Source organism: Lithobates pipiens, unplaced genomic scaffold (assembly GCF_037356315.1).
Source record: "Lithobates pipiens isolate NorthernLeopardFrog02 unplaced genomic scaffold, aLitPip1_a1.2 Scaffold_1, whole genome shotgun sequence".
Taxonomy (NCBI): domain Eukaryota; kingdom Metazoa; phylum Chordata; class Amphibia; order Anura; family Ranidae; genus Lithobates; species Lithobates pipiens.
In genome coordinates this window covers 214,664,003-214,679,918 of record NW_027507685.1, presented here as the reverse complement: position 1 = coordinate 214,679,918, position 15,916 = coordinate 214,664,003, and the positions used below count along the sequence as shown (strand labels likewise).

The 15,916-nt window shown below is 43.9% G+C and overlaps 2 long non-coding RNA genes across 2 annotated transcripts in view; one reads left to right on the top strand and one right to left on the bottom strand.

Moving 5' to 3' along the window:
* LOC143983039 (uncharacterized) overlaps positions 1-15,916 on the bottom strand; it is a 292,655-nt gene that overhangs the window by 83,640 nt on the left and 193,099 nt on the right. Inside the window, exon 5 of the long non-coding RNA XR_013274553.1 lies at positions 3,172-3,239. This is a non-coding gene — a long non-coding RNA (uncharacterized LOC143983039). The remainder of the gene's footprint in view (positions 1-3,171; positions 3,240-15,916) is intronic.
* LOC143983044 (uncharacterized) overlaps positions 12,111-15,916 on the top strand; it is a 66,155-nt gene continuing 62,349 nt past the window's right edge. Inside the window, exon 1 of the long non-coding RNA XR_013274554.1 lies at positions 12,111-12,291. This is a non-coding gene — a long non-coding RNA (uncharacterized LOC143983044). The remainder of the gene's footprint in view (positions 12,292-15,916) is intronic.

Below are 15,916 nucleotides of genomic sequence, written 5' to 3'. Positions count from 1 at the left end.
GTCGCCAGTGTCACTAAGGCTGGGTTCACATTGCAGCGGTTTATGAGAACGAATGTGATTCGCACCGCACTGCAGTGCAAATCACATCCGATCTCTGTGCGATTCGAGTTCAGCCATTCGCCGCACCCGCCGCACCCGCCACACCCGCCGCACCCGCCGCAAATTCGCACGGGACCCTTTTTTTGGCCCGCAGCAGAATCGGATCGCATGGGTGTTCACACCATGCGATCCGAGTTTGCAGATCGCACTGCGATATGCGAACTGATCTGGGGGTGTCAGTAACATTTCACTGACACTCCCAGCAGTTCGCATAGGGCAGTGTGAACTGCCGCCGGGAGGCATGCGATGCGGGAACCCGCCGCGGATTCGCGGCGTTTCCGCATCGCTCCAGTGTGAACCCAGCCTAATAAGCGATCATTTTTCTGATCGCCGTATTAGTGTCCCAGGTGACGCTAGTTAGGCAGGTAGGTATTTAGGTTCGCCGCAGCTTTTTATAGCGCCAGGGACCCCCATATACTACCGCATAAAGCCCCCTGATTGCCCCCTAGTTAACCCTTTCACCAGTGATCACCATATAACTGTTACAGGTGACGCTGGTTGGTTAGTTATTTTTTTATAGTTTCAGGGCACCCGCCATTTATTACCTAATAAAGGTTTAACCCCCTGATCACCCGGCGGGTGTCATTTGTGACTAATAACTGTTAGGGCAGTTAGGGTTAGCCCCCTTTAGTTCTAAGGTACCCCCCTAACCCCCCCAATAAAGGTTTAACCCCGTGATCACCCCCCGTCGCCAGTGTCACTAAGGCTGGGTTCAGATTGCAGCGGTTTGAGAACGGATGTGATTCGCACTGCAGTGCAAATCACATCCGATCTCTGTGCGATTCGAGTTCAGCCATTCGCCGCACCCGCCACACCCGCCGCACCCGCCGCAAATTCGCACGGGACCCTTTTTTTGGCCCGCAGCAGAATCGGATCGCATGGGTGTTCACACCATGCGATCCGAGTTTGCAGATCGCACTGCGATATGCGAACTGATCTGGGGGTGTCAGTAACATTTCACTGACACTCCCAGCAGTTCGCATAGGGCAGTGTGAACTGCCGCCGGGAGGCATGCGATGCGGGAACCCGCCGCGCATTCGTGGCGTTCCCGCATCGCTCCAGTGTGAACCCAGCCTAATAAGCGATCGTTTTTCTGATCGCTGTATTAGTGTCACAGGTGACGCTAGTTAGGCAAGTAGGTATTTAGGTTCGCCGCAGCTTTTTATAGCGCCAGGGACCCCCATATACTACCGCATAAAGCCCCCTGATTGCCCCCTAGTTAACCCTTTCACCAGTGATCACCATATAACTGTTACAGGTGACGCTGGTTGGTTAGTTATTTTTTTATAGTTTCAGGGCACCCGCCATTTATTACCTAGTCTCACTAGTGTACCCCTAAATTTAGGGGTGTCTACTTTCCAAAATGGGGTCATTTGGGGGGGGTTTGTGCCATCTTGGCATTTTATGGCCTTCAAAACTGTAACGCCCTTAGAAAGCCTGAAGGCGGTGCTTGGTTTTCGGGGCCCCGTACGCGGCTAGGCTCCCAAAAAGTCCCACATATGTGGTATCCCCGTACTCAGGAGAAGCAGCAGAATTTATTTTGGGGTGTCATTTCACATATGCCCATGGCATGCGTGAGCAATATATCATTTAGTGACAACTTTGTGAAAAAAAAAAAAAAAAAAAAAAAGTTTGTAATTTTCCCGCAACTTGTGGCAAAATATAAAATATTCCATGGACTCAACATGCCTCTCAGCAAATAGCTTGGGGTGTCTACTTTCTAAAATGGGGTCATTTGTGGGGGTTTTGTGCCATCTTGGCATTTTATGGCCTTCAAAACTGTAATAGGTAGTGAGGAGTGAAGTCAAATATTTACGCCCTTAGAAAGCCTGAAGGCGGTGCTTGGTTTTCGGGGCCCCGTACGCGGCTAGGCTCCCAAAAAGTCCCACATATGTGGTATCCCCGTACTCAGGAGAAGCAGCAGAATTTATTTTGGGGTGTCATTTCACATATGCCCATGGCATGTGTGAGCAATATATCATTTAGTGACAACTTTGTGAAAAAAAAAAAAAAAAAAAAAAAGTTTGTAATTTTCCCGCAACTTGTGGCAAAATATAAAATATTCCATGAACTCAACATGCCTCTCAGCAAATAGCTTGGGGTGTCTACTTTCTAAAATGGGGTCATTTGTGGGGGTTTTGTGCCATCTTGGCATTTTATGGCCTTCAAAACTGTAATAGGTAGTGAGAAGTGAACTCAAAAATTTACGCCCTTAGAAAGCCTGAAGGCGGTGCTTGGTTTTCGGGGCCCCGTACGCGGCTAGGCTCCCAAAAAGTCCCACATATGTGGTATCCCCGTACTCAGGAGAAGCAGCAGAATTTATTTTGGGGTGTCATTTCACATACGCCCATAGCATGTGTGAGCAATATATCATTTAGTGACAACTTTGTGTAAAAAAAAAAAAAAAATTTTTTTTTTGTCATTATTCAATCGCTTGAGGCAAAAAAATAAAATATTCAATGGGCTCAACATGCCTCTTATCAATTTCCTTAGGGGGTCTACTTTCCAAAATGGGGTCATTTGGGGGGGTTTTGTACTGCCCTGCCATTTTAGCACCTCAAGAAATGAGATAGGCAGTCGTAAACTAAAAGCTGCGTAAATTCCAGAAAACGTACCTTAGTTTGTAGATGTGACAACTTTTGCGCAAACCAATAAATATACAATTATTGACTTTTTTTTTACCAAAGACATGTGGCTGAATACATTTTGGCCTAAATGTATGACTAAAATTGAGTTTATTGGATTTTTCTAATAACAAAAAGTAGAAAATATCATTTTTTTTCAAAATTTGCGGTCTTTTTACGTTTATATCGCAAAAAATAAAAATCGCAGAGGCAATCAAATACCATCAAAAGAAAGCTCTATTTGTGGGAAGAAAAGGACGCAAATTTTGTTTGGGTACAACATTGCATGACCGCGCAATTACCAGTTAAAGCAGCGCAGTGCCAAAGTGTAAAAAGACCTCTGGTCATTTACCAGCAAAATGGTCCGGTCTGAAAGTGGTTAATACCTATAATAAAGTATCTTCAAAACTGAATTCTGGAACATATTAGAGATCCACTGCATGTTTACCTTTACTTCAACTTCAACATGTCTTCGGACTTCGCCTTCATTCTATACAAGCGTTTTCTTCAGATCGCCTGAAAAATATTAAGTAGAAATATAAATTTATAGTATTATAATATTCCAAACACGACAACACTGTAAATCATTTTAAGAGCATTGGAATCAAGCTGTTAAAAAAAAAAAAAAAATAATCCATAGAAAACATCCGAGTAAACAAATCGGCATTCGAAATACTCAGTTTTATTCCCCGTAAATGAAATCAAGCAGCTGTTTCTGACATGTGTTAGAAAAATCATGCGTCATCCCGGAATCCTATGGAAGGTATGTTGAGGTTGGCATTCTGACAAAATGTACCTGGAAAATCTATTATTCTGACGCATGTCTTGGACCATCCCTAGTACTCCAAGGCACCCATATGCCAGCTCATCGCTGCCGAGAGGGCTGGGTGATGAGTGTCAGGAGATACAATGCAGATGAGGCCCTGGCTCTCTCCACCAGTCACTGACCACTCCAGGGGTGCCATGAGATCACTGCTCAGCAGCTGTTTGTCTGTACCACAATACAGCCTGTCACCAGAGCTGCAAACACACCAGGGAACAATAGACACTATCACTAATCCTCTCCTGAAGTGTTGACTTTAGGAAGGCATCTTCAACTTTCACGTTATTTTTTTCTTTTTCTTAAAGGAGACCTAAAATGAAATCCCGCCCTCTGCTGCTACATTCCCTAAAAGTGTATCTGTAGATAATTTATGTTCTTTGTGAATCTGGCTATACTCTGATGGCTTGCAGGCTTAATAAAAAAATAAGCTAAGAGTGCTCCATCCACGCTATATAGTGCGGATGGACGCATCTCCTGCCGTGCCTACTGTATTTTGACAGGTGGCTCCCTCAGTTAATTGGATGCAGACGCGTTTTGGCTTAGAAATTTCGATCCGGCTCCTCCGATTTTAAAGTGAGGGATGTCAGCGGGAGGCAACAAGGAGAGCCACTACAGTGTATGGTCAGCTTAAAGGGTTAGTTCACCTTCGCAGAAAGTATGCACTTAAAATGGAGGGCCATCCAAAAAAAAAAAACAAATGCATTAATAATCTTTAAAAAAATGAAAAACAAAAATTACAATTTTTTTTTTCACTTACCTGAAACCGCTTTTGCCAGACAGTCTTCCTAATTTGCCTCTTCCTATTCCGCGGCGCTTCCTACTCTTCGGTGAGAGGCCCCGTTGCCTTCTGGGACATGTGTATGTCCCAGAAAACAATGGGGCCCATTCACAAAGCGCCGCCTGAATCGTGCATGCGCAGCAGGAAACGGGCAGTGAAGCTGCAAGGCTTCACTGCCTGTTTCCCTTCGTTAAGATGGAGGATGGATCGGCCTCGGTGCAGCCGACATTGCGGCATCGCTGGACAGGTAAGTGTCCTTATTAAAAGTCAGCAGCTACATGTTTTAAAAAATAAGTAAACCCTGGTGGGTTTTATTTCCTCTTTATTTCCCTGCAAAGGTAAAGCATAATGGGCTACTATGCATTGCGTAGTAGTCCATTATGTATCACTTACCTGAAACTGAAGCCTGTGGTGTCACCGTTGTCCCCACTAGCAGGGAGTGCCCATCTTCGCCCCTCTTCCTTCTGGGGCATGTGCGCAGGAGCTGTAAGTCATGGCATGACCCTTAATAGAAATGACATGGTGTGTCCTTTCTAAAGTGCGCATGCGCCGACGACATCAGCGCATGCGCCATAGTCATCAGCGTTCGGCTTTTTCGTAAATATCTCCTAAACCGTGGATAGGCCTACCTGTAGGTAAAAGTGGTTGTACAGGGTGTACAACCACTTTAAAGTGAACTAACACTGTACACCCTCTCCACCCCCACCGGTTCCTGCTCTAATTGAAATCCCTGCTCTTCTTCCTCTTCTTTTTGGATTAGGGGATGGATCAGAGCAATTCTGATTGGTCAGTGCCAGCAGACAGCATCACTCTGATCTGTCCTGGAATCGCTGCACAAAGAAGAAGGAGAAGAGAGGGGATTTCAGATCCTTGGACTACTGCACTAGCTGCGTGGGCACTGACAGCTCATCACTCATGGAGGTAAGCACTGGGGGGATGGGGAGAGTGTAGAGTGATAGTTCACCTTTTCACTTATTCTGTGAAAGTGACACTATACTGGTAAGCACCAGGCCTTTTTCTGACATTTGTTGTTGACGTTTAAATTAGTTTTTTTTTTTGCTAGCAAATTACTTAGAACTCCCAAACATTATACTGTATATATATATATATATATATATATATATTTTTAGCAGAAACCCTAGAGAATAAAATGGCGGTCGTTGCAATACTTTATGTCACACTTTATTTGTGCAGCAGGGGTTTCAAACGCAAGTTTTTTACACTTTCATGAGTTAAAAAACAACACAAAAAAAACAGTAGCCTTTCCTGCAACTCCATACCTCCCAAGTGTCCCTGATTTGGAACAAAGTCCTTCTGTCCCTCTTTCCTCCTTATTTGTCCCTCAATTTTGGTCTGATTTATATAGTTGTATATAAAATGCACTATTTATCTTGCAAAAAGTGCTTCCCAGTGCTAAACCTTTCATCCAATTTCTAAATTGCTACATTTAACGTCGGATTTGCAGCGCATTTCGGCTGCTAGCGGGGCGCTTTTACCCCTGCTAGCAGCCGAGAAAGGATTAAAACCGCCCGCAATACGCCGCAATAGCGGCGTTTTGGCGGCGGTAATGCAGTTCTGCCCCTTTGATTTCAATGGGGAGCAGTGGTGGAGGAGCGCTAAACACACAGCTCCTTCACCGCTCCATAGAAGCTGCTGGCAGGACTTTTCCTGACGTCCTGCCAGCGCACCGCTCCAGTGTGAAAGCCCTCGGGCTTTCACACTGGAATGAATGGAGCAGCAGTTTGAAGGCGAATTGCAGGTGCTATTTCTAATGCTATAGCACCTGTAAAACGCCCTCGGTGTGAAAGGGGTCTTAAAACCAGTTGTAAACCCACGAAAAAAAAAAACTCTGCAAGACAAAGGCATAATGAGGTAGTATGCATAGCATACTAGCTCAATATGAAATACTTACCTTAGATTGAAGCCCCCCGCAGCGGTCCCGACACACCCCTGGGTCCAGCGACGTGTCTCCCAGAGTTATTTCCGGGTATCACAGGCTCCGGCGCTGAGATTGGCCAGAGCCACGATGATGTCACTCCCGCACATGCGCACGGGAGCCACCGGTAATGGCACAAGAAAGCCGTTTCTTTAGTGCACATGTGCCGATGACGTTGGAACATGCTGATAGTCAATATCTCCTAAACCGTGCACGTTTAGGAGATATTCATGCCTACAGGTAAGCCTTATTATAGTTTACACTTTAAGTGTATGAATAAAAGCAAAATAAATTCATGTACAAAAAAGCAAACTGCTAAAGAAAAAATAAAACCAATACAAAACATGAACAACTACTTGATAATATCAATATATGGCTAAAAAAAAAAAGCCAGGAAGCCCAAAAGCAAACAAAAACAAACAAACATTGAATTGAATTCTTTTTTTTTTTTCTGAAGGGTTACTACCACCTTAAGACAGTACTGTTGAAGAGATATGCAAGTACAGACTGAGCAGATGTGAAAATAATTTAGCAATTCTGAATGTTCCCGAAAGCTCTACAATTTACTGGCATGCTGGAGCTACAGAATCGCAGCAAAGCCTGCAGCAATGGTTACATTTTAAGACAGATCACAGATATTAACACTTTACAGAATGCGTCTAGCTAGGATTACAGTTCCTGAGGTGACCGGGCACAAAGTGCCTAAATATGTTATGGCTCCCAGCCTTTACAGTGTGCAAGTCCTCTGTCACATGGCCGGCCAGGGGGCTGTAAAAACAGGCGCTGAAGCCACGTTTTATTGCCACGCGATTGGCCACCTAAAACCCAACATACAGTCGGAGAGGGCTGCACACACGCTGCCATAAATTTAACATGGCTAATCAAGTTAAAGTGGATCTTCACCCTCTCAATAAAGTTCCCTTTTCTCCACCCCTCCTCACACCCTGTACATGAATATCGCTATTTTTTTTTTATTTTTTTACCTTTTATCTACTTTTTTTTGTAAAACAAACTGTCCAGCCCCACCCCATCATGCCTGTCACTACATTAGGCGAATAAGGTGCACAGTGCTCGCTTTGCCTCCTGGGATATGCATGTCAGATATCCCAGGAGGGATATGTGTTTAATTATTACTAATTAGTGTTTAATTAATACGTTTAATATTAATAATTATTATGTTTTTTGTTCATTTCGTTTTTTAGTGTAGTGGAATTAGTGTTTAATTTACAAAGGAGGAGGGGGCTGGGCCCAGCAGCGCATCATTGGGAGGCACACCCCATGAACCCGGAAGAGCCCATGGGCCTCTCGATGACATCACAATCAGCATGGCGGTGCAGGATCGAGCAGTAGAGAGGATGTCAGCAGGTCAGCCGGTAAGCAGGGGTAAAAAAAAAAAAAATGGGGTTGGGGGGTTACGGTGAATATCTGCTTTAACAAGGCGGCATTGCTTGTGAAACTGGCCCATTCCAATCAAGGGGGTCATGCCGTAACTGCAAAACAAATGCTTTGCTTGAGGTTGTGCTGCGCTAGTTCTGTTCCAAATTGCCACTCAGCAAAGAAAGAAAAGCAAAAAAAAACAAAAAAAACCCTAAAAAACAGGCATTCAGGATCATTTCCTGGACATCTCGAAGCTGCTGTTTAGCCAACCTCTGAAAATAAAATGACTACAGGAACAAGGCAGTGCATTCATCTGAAGGGATATTGCAACCTTAAGACGGTACTGTTTTAAGGTGGTGGTAGGATCTCTAGGGCAGCCATTCTCCACCCGGGTTCCTCCATAGGTTGTTAGAGGTTCCTTGCCCTTTGGCTGATTGACATCCCACCTGACGGTACCTATATATTTCTGGGGCTAACACCACTTGATAGAACCAGCGGCATTACACCAATGGTCATTTTAGCAGTCTGTTAGGGTGACAGTCTGACCACCACTGTAAGGAGGGCATTCTACCCATTGGCCATCAAAGTAAGGGGCATTCTCCCCACTGAATTGATTTTAGCAAACCAAAAAATTACTTCAAGGGTTCTAGTTGGGTAAAAAGGTTGAGAAAGGGCTCCATTGAACCCTGATCAAAAAGGCATCACTAAGGCTCGGTTCACACCTATGCGTTCATTTTGCAGAAACGCACTACAGTCCATTTAACATGGTTTCCCATGGATCTAGTTCACATCTGTGTGCTTTGATACAGAGAGTTTTTTGGAAAGGGGAAGGGACTTTTTTGTCCTGCAGCAGATTGCGTTTTCGGTGTAATAGACTTCAATGGACCCGTGCCAAAAACAAGTGTTGCATTTTTTTTCTTTTTTTTTTTTCTATCCAATAGGAAAGTATAACAGTTCTGTTCATGGAGTGAGACTTTGATAAGACTTTACACCAGGGATCCTCAAACTACGGCCCTCCAGCTGTTGTGAAACTACACATCCCATTAGGCATTGTAAAACTCTGACATTCACAGACATGACCAGGCATGATGGGAATTGTAGTTCCTAAACAACTGGAGGGCCGTAGTTTGAAGACCAATGCTTTACACTCTCTGGTACTCAAGTAGAATCAATGAACTGCAGGGACCTTAAAGCCCCATACACACTATCAGATTATCTGCTGAGTTTTTCCTTCAGATTTACCAAAACCATGTAGTAGAAGGGCCTGCCTGATTGCATACACATTGAAACTCCTAAGGTTTGTCCTTATATTATACGGTTTTGGTAAATCTGAAGGAAAAACTCAGCAGATAATCTGATAGTGTGTATGGGGCTTTATGTGTCCAAAGCCATATGTTAGTGTTAGGGTTAAGGGCTAGGGTTAAATGTTAGAGTTAGGTTTAGCATTAAACCCTAATGCTAAGCCTAAACCCTAACTTTTAACCCTTAACTCTAACATGCAACTTAGGACTCATTGGGGGGGGGGTTACTAAAACTGGTGTACAGAGAATCTGGTGCAGCTAAACATAGTAACCACTTAGCTTCTAGGTTTTATTGTCAAAGCCTAAACGAGATGTATGGGTTTTTTGTTCTTTTTAAATCATATTTACCTAGGTGGATGCACCATTGGGCCAATGCTGCATCTGTCCCCCGCCGGCTTCAATACTGAGGACCAAGCAATTAAACATTGCCAATCGCTCAGTTCTCAGGGGTTCTGTGACGTAAGCTGACAGCGAGCTTCAGCCTGCTGTCTGCTGAAAATGGCTCACAGGAGTGGAGAACGAACTGCACTCCTGTGATCCAAACGAGCTTCGCGCTGTACTTCTCCTTTAATTGAATAAGCTGAAGTTAAAGCTGATTGGTTACTATGCACAAGCTGTAGTACAGTGGTCATCAACCCTGTCCTCAGGCCCCAATAACAGGCCAGGTTTTATGTTTTACCTTGGGGAGATGCAGACTAGAATACTGCAATCACTGAGCAGGAAATTATATCACCTGTGATTTATTTCATTATATCTTGCAAACCTGGCCTGTTAGTGGGTCCTGAGGACAGGGCTGATGACCACTGCTGTAATAGATTCTGAGTGCTCCAGTTTTAGTAAATCTCTCTCATAAAGGTCCCTGCACTACTTTGATGCTACTTGAGAGCCAGGGAGTGTAAAGTTGCATCAAGGTCGCACTCCATTAACAGAACTCTCGTACTTTCCTATTAACCTAAAAAACAAAAACGCAAAATGCATCAATAATGCATGTTCAAAAACTTAAACACACCACAAAATGCACAGAAAAAATGCATCAGTCGCAACCTGCATAGATGTTAACCTAGCTTAAAAGTACTCCCCTTTGATCCCTCCGCATCTAACTAAAAGGTTATGTAGGTATGTGAGGGGAGGGACAGAGGAGCTAGGCCAGCACAAAGAGTAATTAGAAACTCCTAGAAGAGGAGAGGGCTAAAGCCCCATACACACTATTAGATTTTCTGCAGATCTTTGTCTTCAGATTTACCAAAACCATATAATATGAGGTCAAATCAAGAGTTTTCAATTTGTACACAATCAGGCAGGCCCTTGCACTACATGGTTTTGGTAAATCTTAAGACAAAAATCTGCAGAAAATCTAATACCACAGCTCCCAACTGTCCCTGATTTCGAGGGACTGTCCCTGACTTGGAGCAATGTCCCTCTGTCCCTCATTCCTCCTCATTTGTCCTTCATTTTGGTCTGATCTATATAGTTGTATATACAATTAACTTTTTATCTATCAAAAATTGTTTTTCAGCGCTAAACATTTCATCTGATTTCTAAATTGCTGCATTTGTAAATTCCAAAAACCAATATAAAGGAATAGTAGTGGTAATAAAAGCGGTTAAAGTGGGTTTAACCAATCTTGATTTTTTTTGTACAACTCTCCTTTAAAGCGGGAGTAAACCCACTGAAGTTTTTTTTTTTTTTTTTGACCTGCAAAGGAAAAGGCATAATGAACCAGTATGCACCGCATACTAGCTCATTATGAAATACTTACCTTAGAACGAGGCCCCGACACCTGGCACGATCCACGCCGAGGGAGCTGACATTGTACCTCGGCGTGTCTTCCGGGTATCGCAGCTCCGGCGCTGTGAGTGGCCGGAGCCACGATATCATCACTTCCGCGCATGCGCCGGGAGATTCCTTTCCGGCAGGGTCCGGTATCTGCCGGACTTTCACCCGAGAACCCCCTGTGCGCATGCGTTGCTACAGTCAGTGGCGCATTGCGAGGGGAATATCTCCTAAACCTGTATTTTTTACCTACAGGTAAGCCTTATTGTAGGTTAAACTGACTATACAACTGCTTTAAGGGGGTGTGTCCTATGCCTGCATACGGTTGCTGATAGGTGTCCCTCATTCCCATCTTAAAAAGTTGGGAGGTATGTAATAGTCTGTATGGGGTTTAAAGCGGGAGTCCGCCGTTTTTTTTTTTTTTTTAAATGCCAGCAGCTACAAATACTGCAGCTGCTGACTTTTAAAATAATGACACTTCCCCGCCCAGCGCGCCCGCGATGTCGGTACCCGAAGCCGATCTCTCGAACGTCTCTCGGGTGCTGCCGCCGCCATCTTGGGTATGGGAATCAGGAAGTGGAGCCTTTCGGCTTCATTTCCCGGTTCCCTACTGCGCATGCATGCGTCGCGCTGCGCAATAAGGATGGTCCCCGCTGTCTCTGGGATCCGTGTGTTTCCCAGCAGGCAGCGGGGGACCTTCGAAAAGAGGCGTAGATTCTGCCGAAAGGGGCGTACCTTCTGCAGAATCTACGCCGGAAGTGGGAGCAGATACCTGTACTGTACAGGTACCTGCACCCCCTCCCCCCTGAAAGGTGCCAATTGTGGCGCCGGAGGGGGGGAGGGTTCCAATGAGCGGAAGGTCAACTTTAGGGTGGACCTCCGCTTTAAGGCATGCAAGCAGGGAGGGGCTGTGCTAGGGAACTGACTCTCCTGGGGCAAGTTCCCTGGCTCATTGCAAGTAAATCAAAATAATTTATGGAAATAAAAAACGCTGCATGGAAGTATTCAAATTGCTTTAGTTTTCTGTACTTTTACCATATTTTTAAGTTGGTGACAGGGTCTCTTTAAAGCAAGAGTGAGTAAAGTCACATTTTAAGGAAAACAAGATACGGTTGCCAACATTTAGCTGTTTGCTTTAATTTTTTACTAAAGTTCCGACTCCTGGGATCTGAGCGGGTTGTCGGACATTTCCATTCTCTGCAGTATTGTAGTGAATAGATAATCTCTCTGGGTGAAAGGTTTGCCGTTGGTTCCTGCTGATAACCCTAAAGTGTAATCATTTCCACTGCATATTTATTTTTTTAAATGCAGATCATTACACGGCTCATGTGACTATTAGAGGATAGAAGATTGTGAAATGTAAAAGCTGCATGCCAAAATCCCAACTGACATCATTCGGGTCTGTTTACTGTATAATGAGCATTTGTATTGTTGGAAGTTCCACGTAAGTAAAGTATTATCTACTTTTACTGGAACTCTTGAGTGACCTCATCCTCTAACACGGTCATGGTCCATGTGACCCTGGAGAAGGCACAGGACGGAGGTGCTCAGGTCCTCATCATAAAAGGAGCTATTGTAAGGTGAGCCTTGCTCAGGGGATGTTGGTTTTTCTGAAAACTTCCTTGGTCATGCCCTCATGCCATTCACTTCCTCCAGACCAGAGTGCACAGAGAATTTTGGGAACCATCAATGTGTGCCTTGGGGTCAGCAGGAAGCTATCAGTATATAATGACCTAATTGACCCACAGGTCTATAAATAGTATGTTAGATCTTCCATGCTGGGTGGCTCCAAAATGGACACAAGCTGGCCATACAACAGTAGAGTTTTGTTTGAAAATTTGAGCTTTTAGAAAGTAAACTTTTGTAATGGTTAGCGGGGTCAATTCGATGTTGGTTTTCTACTGCAGTAATAAGAAAATTGGAAGGAGCAGGGTGGAAATATGTTGTTGGTTTTTTTTGGTCAGGTTTTTTATTTTTTTTACAATTTTACCTGTTTACCAATTTTAGGTAAAATGAATATCTCCTAAACGTCACCATTTAGGAGATATTCTAGCGGGCAGCAGCTGGTGACATCACTGGCGCATGCGCTCTAAAGGAATGGCATACCTATGATGTTCCTTCAGAGCTGTGTGCCGTGGTGGAGACTTCCGGGCGCATTAGGGTTGCCACCTTTTCTTCAAGCCAAACCCGAACACTTTAGCGGCGCACAGCAATTTTATTTTTAAGGGGGGAACACTGTAGACTATGGTGTAAAGGGGAACTCTGATATAAATGAGTTACTGCTCACCAAACCTCCAACTTACATCCGAGTTCCCAGCATTCCCCCTTAAAGTGGAAGTAAACTCCCCTATCGTTTTCAGCCAAGGAAGCTGCCATCTTTGCCTCTGTTTAATCTTCAACTGCTATGGTGCTGCACATATGATCAGTTATGACACCAGCCATTGGATGGTTTGATAGTTTGGCTGAGAGCACAGCCAATGTGCAGTTAGCATTCCCAGCATGCCTTTTTTTTTAACTGTTTAAATCGATGGGTTTACTTCCACTTTAAATTAGGTTCCTTAAAGCACCCCTTTCCTTAGTGTTACTTGCTTGGAGGCAGGAGAGAGAATGGGGGGGGGGGGGGGGAGACTTCAGTTACAGACATTGGATGGTGAGCTCACTCACCTGAGGATGGAGGCTCAGGCATAGACACCTTCCATCCACCATGTATCTGAGCTGACTTGCTGAACGTAAAACTTCCAGCCCTGCATATCCCTTTCCTGAGGCACAGAACACTGGGGATTGGAGTGTGGGTGGGCAAACAGAGGGGCAGGGGTGGGAAGGGTTAGGAGCAGATCAAGCCCTCTCTCCTATCTGTGTATGGGGGTGCACTTGGCATTTGTGGTACTTGATTATTTGGGGAGCCACAGTCCATTCTGAATATTGTGTCCGGGTTTCAGATGGTCTGAAACCTGGACAAACTATTTAAAACCCGAACTGTCCAGGTGAATCCTGGACAGGTACAACCCTAGCGCGCATGTGCAGGATTGACGTAATCGCGGCCGGACTCCCCGAACCTGGAGGGAGGACCAGGTGAAGATGGAAGCCTCTGCAGTGGTGAAAGTGCACCACTGGTGGGCTTTATTCAAAGATAAGTCTTTCATAATGTGCTAGCATAGCTCCCAACTGTCCCTGATTTCAGGGGACTGTCCCTGATTTGGAACAAAGTCCCTCTGTCCCCCCCATGTGTCTCTTGGTTTGGTCTGCTCTATAAAGCTGTATGTAAAATGCCCTTTTAACTTTCAAAAAGTGTTTCTAAACCTTTCATGCATATTCTAAATTGCTGCATTTGTAAATTTTAAAAGCCGATATAAAGGAATAGTAGTGGTAAAAAAAAAAAAGCCCTTGTGGATTTAACCTTTTTTTTGTTAATTATCCTTGAAGGGGGTGTGGCAGGGGGCGTGTCCTATGCCTACATACATTTGCTAGTAAGTGTCCCTCATTCCCATCTCAAAATGTTGGGAGGTATGTGCTAGTATGCTTCCGTTGTCATTATACATGGCGAATGCAGGGTACTCGATATCCGCCAGCACCTGCCGATCGTCGGGCAGAGAGACAGAACTGCAATCTACCAATGTAAACAAGACAGATCGCCATTCTGAGAGGGGGGAAGGGATGAGGTTTGTGTCCCTGCAAAGCAGGGAACAACTTCCATCACTTCCTTAGTAAAAGCACCTCACACACACTGTGGTAAAACACTGATTAGGCATGCCGTTAACCCTTTGATTGCCCCTGATGTAAACCCCTTCTCAGTCAGTGTCTTTAGTACAGTGACAGTGTATGTTTTTAGCACTGATCACTTCATTAGTGTCACTGGTTCCCACAAAGTGCCAAAAGTGTCAGAGTGTCCGCCGCAATTTCGCCGCTATTACTAATAGAAAAAAAAAAAAATCCCAGTTTGTAGACACCATAGCTTTTGCACAAACCAATCAATATACGCTTAATGGAATTTTTTTTTTTTTTTACCAAAAACATGTAGCAAAATATATATTGGCCTAAATTTAAGAAGAAATTAGATTTTTTTTACATTTTTTTTACTGGATATGTTTTATAGCAGAAAGTAAAAAAAATATATATATTTTTTTTCAAATTTGACAGTCTTTTTGGGTTTATAGTGCAAAAAAATTAAACCACAGAGGTGATCAAATACCACCAAAAGAAAGCTCTATTTGTGGGGAAAAAGGGCATTTCTTTTTTATTTGTGTACAGTGTCAGAGGACCGCGCAATTGTCCATTAAAGTAATGCAATGCTGTATAGCAAAAATTGGCCTGATCAAGATATTTGCATAACACCCCCAAAAGCAACCCTCCTACATGCAGCAGGGCTGATGGCTCTTCTGAGGAGTACTGAGGCAGATGCTGCGATGTTTTCAGGAAGCTACAGTGCCTTGAAAAAGTATTCATACCCCTTGGCATTTTCCACATTTTGCCATGCTACAACCAAAAACGTAAATGTATTTTATTGAGATTTTATGTAATAGACCAACACAAAGTGGTACATAATTGTGAAACAGAAGGAAAATGATAAATGATTTTAATTTTTGTTTTACAAATAAATATCTGAAAAGTGTGGCGCGCATTTGTATTCAGTCCCCTTTACTCCAATACCCCTAACTAAAATCTAGTGGAACCAATTGCCTTCAGAAATCACCTAATTAGTAAATAGAGTCCACCTGTGTGTGATTTAATCTCAGTATAAATACAGCTGTTCTGTGAAGCCCTTAGAGGTTTGTTAGGGAACCTTAGTGAACAAACAGCATCATGAAGGCTTATGCCGTGTACACACGACCGGACTTTTCGACAGCAAAGGTCCGACAGAACGAATCTGCCGGACAATTCGATTGTGTGTGGGCTTCATCGCACCTTTGCTGTCTAAAAATCAGACAGACTTTAGAAATAGAACATGTTTCAAACTCCGTTCATCTCTATGCTAGTCCAACAGATGAAAACCGATGCTAGGGCAGCTATTAGCTACTGGCTATGAACTTCTTTATTCTAGTCCGGTCGTACGTCATCACGTTCGAATCTGTCAGACTTTGGTTTGATTGTGTGTGGCCAAGTCCGTTGGTTCGGAAAGTCCGTTGAACTTGTGGAGAAGTTTAAAGCAGGGTTAGGTTATAAAAAAAATATCCCAAGCTTTGAACATCTCACGGAGCACTGTTCAAT